This window comes from Rutidosis leptorrhynchoides, chromosome 4, assembly GCF_046630445.1.
Source record: "Rutidosis leptorrhynchoides isolate AG116_Rl617_1_P2 chromosome 4, CSIRO_AGI_Rlap_v1, whole genome shotgun sequence".
Lineage (NCBI taxonomy): Eukaryota > Viridiplantae > Streptophyta > Magnoliopsida > Asterales > Asteraceae > Rutidosis > Rutidosis leptorrhynchoides.
The window spans coordinates 460,272,781-460,280,832 of NC_092336.1; the positions used below are offsets into that span (position 1 = coordinate 460,272,781).

The 8,052-nt window shown below is 37.4% G+C and overlaps 1 non-coding gene across 1 annotated transcript; it reads right to left on the minus strand.

The window, feature by feature from the left end:
- Window positions 1-773: 773 nt before the first annotated feature.
- Window positions 774-880, minus strand: LOC139845886 (small nucleolar RNA R71). The gene has a single exon (XR_011758640.1). It is a non-coding gene; the product is annotated as a small nucleolar RNA R71 (small nucleolar RNA).
- Between the last annotated feature and the right edge of the window lie 7,172 nt (window positions 881-8,052).

Genomic DNA, 8,052 nt, shown 5'->3' on the forward strand with positions numbered 1-8,052 from the left:
TTGGGACCAAAAGGATCCTGCCTCTCCGTAGTCGGCCTAGCCACTTGGTTCCCTGGCATTTCCCTAGCTACTGATTCCCTGGAATTTCGGTAACAGAAAAACCAAGTGGCAGGACCAAAAACCAAGTCGGCCTGCCTCTCCGTATTCGGCCTGCCTCTCTGTTATCGAAATGCCAGGGAATCAGTAGCCAGAACCAAAAACATATTCAACCGTAGGATAGTTAGTTAATTAAATTAGATTACATTAGACTACCTTAGATTACCTTAGACTAAATTAGACTACCTTAGATTAGATTAGATTAAATTAGACTACCTTAGAATTAGATTACTTTATCCAGCCCTGATCCAGACGCAATAATCTCTAAAGCACGCAAGGAAGCACGAATCAGAAATTAAATGGCGTTACGCGTTACTTTAGCAAAAAACACCAAATCCTCGATTGAAGGTCGAGGAGGACCAATCAGATTTCCAGAGATTCAAGGACACTCGTTCGAATTAAAACATCATATCATCCAGCTCATTCAAAATAGCTGTCAGTTTCATGGATTACCGAATGATGATCCTAATTCTCACCTTGATAAATTCATATCTCTTTCGAACTCCTACAAACAGCCAGGGATAGGACAAGATATAGTCCGGCTATACTTGTTCCCCTATTCTCTTACTCATCATGCTCAAACTTGGTTTGAAGGACTGGAAAAAGATTCCATCACGTCATGGACGGAGATGGCTACTAAATTCTTAACCAAATATTTCCCTCCTTCTAAACAAACCATACTGAAGAATGACATCATTAACTTCAAACAAAGTTATGATGAATCTCTTTATACTGCATGTGAGCGATTCAAAACCCTGCTGAAAAAATGCCCTAATCACCAGTTAGAACGGTCAGCCCAAATCTGTACCTTCTACAATGGTCTTACGGTAAATCATAGGACGACGATCGATGCAGCAGCTCAAGGGAATCTGATGAACCAAACCGCAGATGAAGCATGAGAATTACTCGAAAACATGACAATGCATCATCATGACTGGAACAGTGGTGAAACAACTTCATCATCTGCCCCACTCTCTGCACTTAACAATCAAACGGAGGCCATCAAATCCCTCACAGATAAGATGGAATCTCTTGCTAAGCAACTCAGAGAATTGAAGACGCAGCCGCAGCAGGTTAACCAAGCTCAGGCTTGTGTTAATTGTACCAACCCGCAACCCACTGAAGAATATCAAGTTGAGTACGAAAACCCTGACAGTTCAGTCTGTTACGTTCAATACCCAGCTCGTCCACCAAATCCCGGATTCAATCAACCACCTAGGGTTAATCAATTTCAGCGAAGCAATCAATCTTTTCGCTACCGCTATCCACCTTATCCAGCCCAACAATCTCAATTGACCTACGACCAACTACTTCTACTCATTGGTCCCCCAGTTGAGGAAAATTCCCCTACCACCCAGATTACAAAAGCAACTAACCCCACTCTCGGAGCTGATGATTAGTTGACTCAGTTCATTCAAGGACAACAACAGTTAAATCAGAGAACTGTAGTCAGACAAGATTAGACGGAGATACTAATGAGAAATCAATTGGCTCTACTCAAAAGTTTGGAAACGCAGCTCTGACAGTTATCACAACGCCTTGAAACCCGACCGCAGGGAAGATTGCCAAGTAATACTATCCAAAATCCCCACTTAGAAGAAGCAAAGCAAATGGATTCCGTAATCCCAGAGGAAGAACCGTGGAGAAGGTCAACTAGGCTCAAGAACAAATAGACATATACTCAGAAGCTGACTCCTGAAACTCCAGTTCGCGTACCTTATCCTGGAAGGCTACAAGAAGAACCATCCAAGCTTGATTCCTTCAAACTTGATAGAAGATTCCTGGACACCATGTCCAAAGTTCCTAACTAGAAGAGATACATCCGAAGGCTTCTCTCTACAAAGGAGAGGATACTAGATTCTAACAAAATTCCACTAAGTGAAGAATGCTCTGCATTACTCAGAAACTCTCTACCACCAAAGCTAGGAGATACAGGCCGATTCATTTTCCCGTGTTCAATCTACCAATCTGGAACCATTCATGCGCTAGCGGATTTAGGAGCAAGTATCAACCTAATCCCCTACTCTCTCTACAAGAGATTAGAGTTAGGAGACTTGTCACTAACTAAAATGACAATCCAACTTGCCGATCATACAATTCGATATCCTAAGGGCATAGTTGAGAACGTCTTTGTGAAAGTCGACAAATTCTTGTACCCTACGGATTTTGTAGTAATGGATATCAAGGAAGACCTACACACACCAATAGTGTTAGGAAGACCTTTCATGAATACGGCTAGGACTATCATTGATGTGTACAATCAAACCTTGATCTTATGATCACATGGGGAGAGCGTTACCTTCAAAATTGACCGACCAACCGATCTTTCTGGACAGGCAGAGATGTTTACTATTTCCACCATACGGATCACTTCCGATGACGAGTTTTCACCACCAGCCGATGATATCGAGATGGGTGTCGAATCACAGTCTGTAGATGACCCAGAAATGGAAGAAGAGGATCCCATCGAAGAAATAAAGGAAGAGGAGGAATCTGAGGAGGAAGAGGAAATGGAAGACGTAAAAGAAACTGCAACAATACCCGCTCCAAGCATTGAGCGTCATGAAGAAATAATGAGGCTTGAGATGACATATCACAGTTTAATCATTCGCTTCAAGAAGAAGACCGACAAGGCCGAGGTTAAGGATATAGAAATTGATCCTGCAAGTATCAAAGTGGAGAATCAGAATACTGAAGAAACCCGTTCATCAGACACATCCTCAGACGAACAAGATACCGATGATGACGAGGAAGAGCATCATGAAGACATTCTGAATAACTCACACTCTCCAACCGAACCAGATCAAGGGGAGCCGGACTCTTCCTCAGATAAAACTCCGGTTATATCCACACACGCAGACATGATAACCTTCATCAATGATACCGATGATTTTGAAGACATCCTCGAAGCCATCCAAAAATCAACCATTAATTTTTCGCTACGCTTAACTGAACAAATCATGGCTATCAGAGAAGAACACCACCTCTATCTCCAAAGAGAAGACAATGATGTTGAAATCCTAGAAGAACGCATTCAAGACTTTATCAATTCTCTTCACGATCATATATATCACGAAGAAAGGCAACGAGAGCATAATTCAGTGGTTCGCACTATTCTCAAAACAAGATTCTATCGAGATCAGAAGATCATTTACTCTAGGGTTTATAATGCCTTAGCCGGATCTGCACTTCCGTTCTCCCGAAACCAACGAGCACTACTAACTCTCATCCGGAAGCATATGGATCTTTCCACCAGTCGCCCGACTTATCATTCTGATTTACAAATGATCGAGGATATTCACAGTCTTTTCGCTCTTTTGGATAGAGATAATTTCAAAAGCACACCAGACAGACTAGTGATTTACGTAACAATTGATCATCACGCTGATCTGATTATCAAAGAGTTGCAAGACGCTGTTACGAAGGAAGCAAGGCGAAACACTCCGTTCTCTCATCTTGAACCAGATCGAGTCAACATTGCCACCTATGTTACGAAGCAGCTATCACGTATCTTCCACGAATCCACAGATCCTAGTTTCACATTTAAAGCTGGATGTCGGGAGATATACTCAAAGACGGTGAAATTAATACTCGGATTAGGATTGCTGTTCACTTCTTTCCAACTTCGTCTCTTAACTAATCTGTGCAAAGCAATAGACTCTTACTGTGGAGATCACCGTTCCGAAGACTTCGAAATTCTAAAGATTTAGTTTCTAACATTGTTTGAAGACCTCCGAAATGAGCATCCCGTCAGAGAAATCATAAACACCAGCACTGCTTCTATGATTAACATTCATGGGTCAACCAGCAGAGCTGTGGATCATATTCTCATGGGACTTCAGGACTTATCAAGAGCCGAAACTGCGCACTACTTATCTTTCAGAAGATCTTTAAGAGAAGTACCGGATCTATTACCACTATTGGTCCGACACTTTCTCAGGATTTATCCACCAAGACTCACATTCCCTCGAGAAGAACAAGATCACAACCATCAGCGAGGAATGCTTGCTTTTTGAAGGAACACTACGGTCAAGCCAACGACCTTAAACAAAAGCGCTTCTCGGGAGGCAACCCGTGCCATAAAGTAGAGTAGAAGAATAAAGGAAGACAAATGAGCCGATAAAGAAGCAAGGAACCAGCCGCATCTGCTAGGTGTATTTCTTCCTTTTCGCTACTAGCTCAAGATTCAAACTATGCCACATCCTAGTTTATCACTAAGTGTGGGATAACACCCAATAAAACACTAGACAAATACTCACAACTAAAACTCCTAGGTGTGGGACACTAGGAACATTGAGGACAATGTTCGTCTAAGTGTGGGATGTTGGTATCTTTTTATGCTGAATTATAATAACCCATTACGAAGATTCCAAGTCCTTAAGCCAAATTTCAAAATTTTTGCAAAATAAACTCTTTTCGAAAGAGTATTTTTGAAAACCTAAAATGTTTGTCAATAAAAAATTAAGGCTTAAGTAAGGTGGAATTCTTGTTAGATTGAAATCTCTAATAGAGCATTGCATGACTAAGGCATTATCGACCTAAATTGATTATGGTGAGGCACCCCAAATAAGACCAGCATTCATCCTTAATGCTTCATTATTTTCCATTGAGAGTGCCGATGTCTGTGCTCAGAATCAGAACTTGCTTTAGATCTTCATCTCCAAGCAGCGAAACGTGATCCGGCGGTAATCAAAATAGCTAGCCATTTGTCAAACATAAACCTTCCGCACCTCCACTACTTCTACTCCACCACCACATCCACATCACCTTTACTATCTCTCGAAAAATCCAGAAAATGATATTCCTTCCAAAAACCCGATGTTATAAACCTCTCAAGTATCATGGCAAAGGTCTTGAAAAAGTTTAATGGCAAAAAGTTTCTCGAGATGAAGTCTCCCAAAAAAAAAATGCCGAACTTAAATAAGAGAAATGCCAAAGAAAACTCGACCGAAAATACTTATCAAATGAAGAAAAGTTCAAAAAGTGCTTCTCAAAATACTTCAGCACTCCTATATATCCGAATAAAAGTCTGTATAAAGACTACATTACCCTTTTTCTCACCCCTCAAGAACAACTTCACTACCACTCCAAAATTCCTTTCTCATCATTGACAAATAACCTATGAAACTGAGATTACTACCGTTCTCGCATTAGCAGCAAGAACTTGAGTCTCTATCAAGCCTATGACGATGGGTGCAGCATGACTGGCTATGAGTGAATTCATTTCATTAGATCCATAGGGAACCCTAAACACTTGAGTGACTTGAGTGACCCGTGAAAGCTAGCCTATGTCATGTAACCTCCTCGCATTCTTGCAGAGATAATTTCAATCCTAACATATATAACTCACCTTATCTTTTTGCTCTTATAATAAAAGCAACCCGCTTAGGCTATTAGAAAAGAAACACCGAAAAGATTCTTAAGAATGAGAGTTTGCTTGAGGACAAGTGATAATGCTAAAAACGAACATATATTTCATAGCATTATTCCTCAAGAAAGACAAGCTTTTAGTTGCAACTGTTCTATTTACAAGTGATATTCGTTTAAATAATAAAAGGTGAAGACAAAAGACAGATTCGACGAATTGAAGACGCAAACGACCAAAAAGCTCAAAAGTACAAAATACAATCAATGAGGTTCCAATTATTGATAAGAAACGTCTCAAAATTACAAGAGTACAAGATTCAAAACGCAAAGTACAAGATATTAAATTGTACGCAAGGACGTTCGAAAATTCGGAACCGGGACCAGAGTCAACTCTCAACGCTCGACGCAACGGACTAAAAATTACAAGTCAACTATGCACATAAATATAATATAATATATAATTAATTCTTAAACTTAATATATATATTATATTATATTATAAAACCGTCGGCAGAAGAAAACAACCAAATGTGAGCCTCCCCAGCTGGCCATGCGATCGCATGGCCTTGAAGAGCAAAGCTCATGCGATCGCATGAGCTCCTTTTTCAGTTCACAGGCCTATAAATTCGCAGTTTGGTGAACGTAAAAGAATATAATTCAATCTCTCTCTCAATATATACGTAATATATATATATATATTTATATTTTAATTTTAATTTTAATTTTAATTTTAATTATAATAATAAGGGTATGTTAGCAATTATTGTAAGGGTGTAAGTTGAAATTCTGTCCGTGTAACGCTACGCTATTTTTAATCATTGTAAGTTATGTTCAACCTTTTTAATTTAATGTCTCGTAGCTAAGTTATTATTATGCTTATTTAATCCGAAGTAATCATGATGTTGGGCTAAAAATATTAAAATTGGGTAATTGGGCTTTGTACCATAATTGGGGTTTGGACAAAAGAACGACATTTGTGGAAATTAGACTATGGGCTATTAATGGGCTTTATATTTGTTTAACTAAATGATAGTTTGTTAATGTTAATATAAAGATTTACAATTGGACGTCCCTATAAATAACCATATACACTCAATCAGACATGATGGACGGGATATTTATATGTACGAATAATCGTTCATTTAGCCGGACACGGGAATGGATTAATAGCCACTAGAATTATTAAAACAGGGGTGAAATTATGTACAAGGACACTTGGCATAATTGATAACAAAATATTAAAACCTTGGGTTACACTCAGTCGACATCCTGGTGTAATTATTAAACAAAGTATTAAAATCTTGTTACAGTTTAAGTCCCCAATTAGTTGGAATATTTAAACTTCGGGTATAAGGATAATTTGACGAGGACACTCGCACTTTATATTTATGACTGATGGACTGTTATGGACAAAAACCAGACGGACATATTAAATAATCCAGGACAAAGGGCAATCAACCCATGGGCATAAAACTAAAATCAACACGTCAAACATCATGATTACGGAAGTTTAAATAAGCATAATTCTTTTATTTCATATTTAATTTCCTTTATTTTATATTTAATTGCACTTCTAATTATCGCATTTTTATTTATTGTTATTGTATTTAATTGCACTTTTAATTATCGTACTTTTTAATTATCGCAAGTTTATTTTATCTCACTTTTATTATTCGCAATTTCATTATCGTTATTTACTTTACGCTTTAAATTAAGTCTTTTATTTATTTAATATTTTACATTTTGTTTTAACTGCAACTAAAGTTTTTAAAATCAACAAACCGGTCATTAAACGGTAAAAACCCCCCTTTATAATAATAATATTACTTATATATATATTTGTGTTTTTATAAATTTAAACTAATATAGCGTTAAGCTTTGTGAAAAAATTCCCTGTGGAACGAACCGGACTTACTAAAAACTACACTACTGTACGATTAGGTACACTGCCTATAAGTGTTGTAGCAAGGTTTAAGTATATCCATTCAATAAATAAATAAATATCTTGTGTAAAATTGTATCGTATTTAATAGTATTTCCTGCTAAAATTTAATAGTATTTTATACCCCTTAGCTTTAACATCAAGTATTTTTGGCGCCGCTGCCGGGGACCATCTAGCTTAAAAGCTGGAAGCGCAACGCTAATATAAAAAAAAAGATTTTTTTTAGTTTACTTTTATAAAAAAAATACGCTTTTGTAAAAATACGTTTTAAATATTCAAAAATATAAAAAGAAAAACAAAAATATAAATATTTTTAAGAGTTTGGTAAATATTTAAGTTTTATAAAGTTTCTTTATTTCTATTTTTTTTAGTTTGTAAAAATATAAGTTTTATTTAATTTATAAATATATTTTATAAATATATTTTACAGCAAAAACAGAAAAGAAAAAAATATATATATTAAAACTCGAGTCCGGTACTGTAGCAGCCCACTCAGTGGCCCGAAACCCTAGCCCATGCGATCGCATGGCCGGGTAGCTTAGGACTCATGCGATCGCATGAACTCGTCTGACACGCCACAGTTGACTGCAGCCTGCATTAATTACGAATTATAATTATTATTATTATATTTAAACCCTAATTAGGGT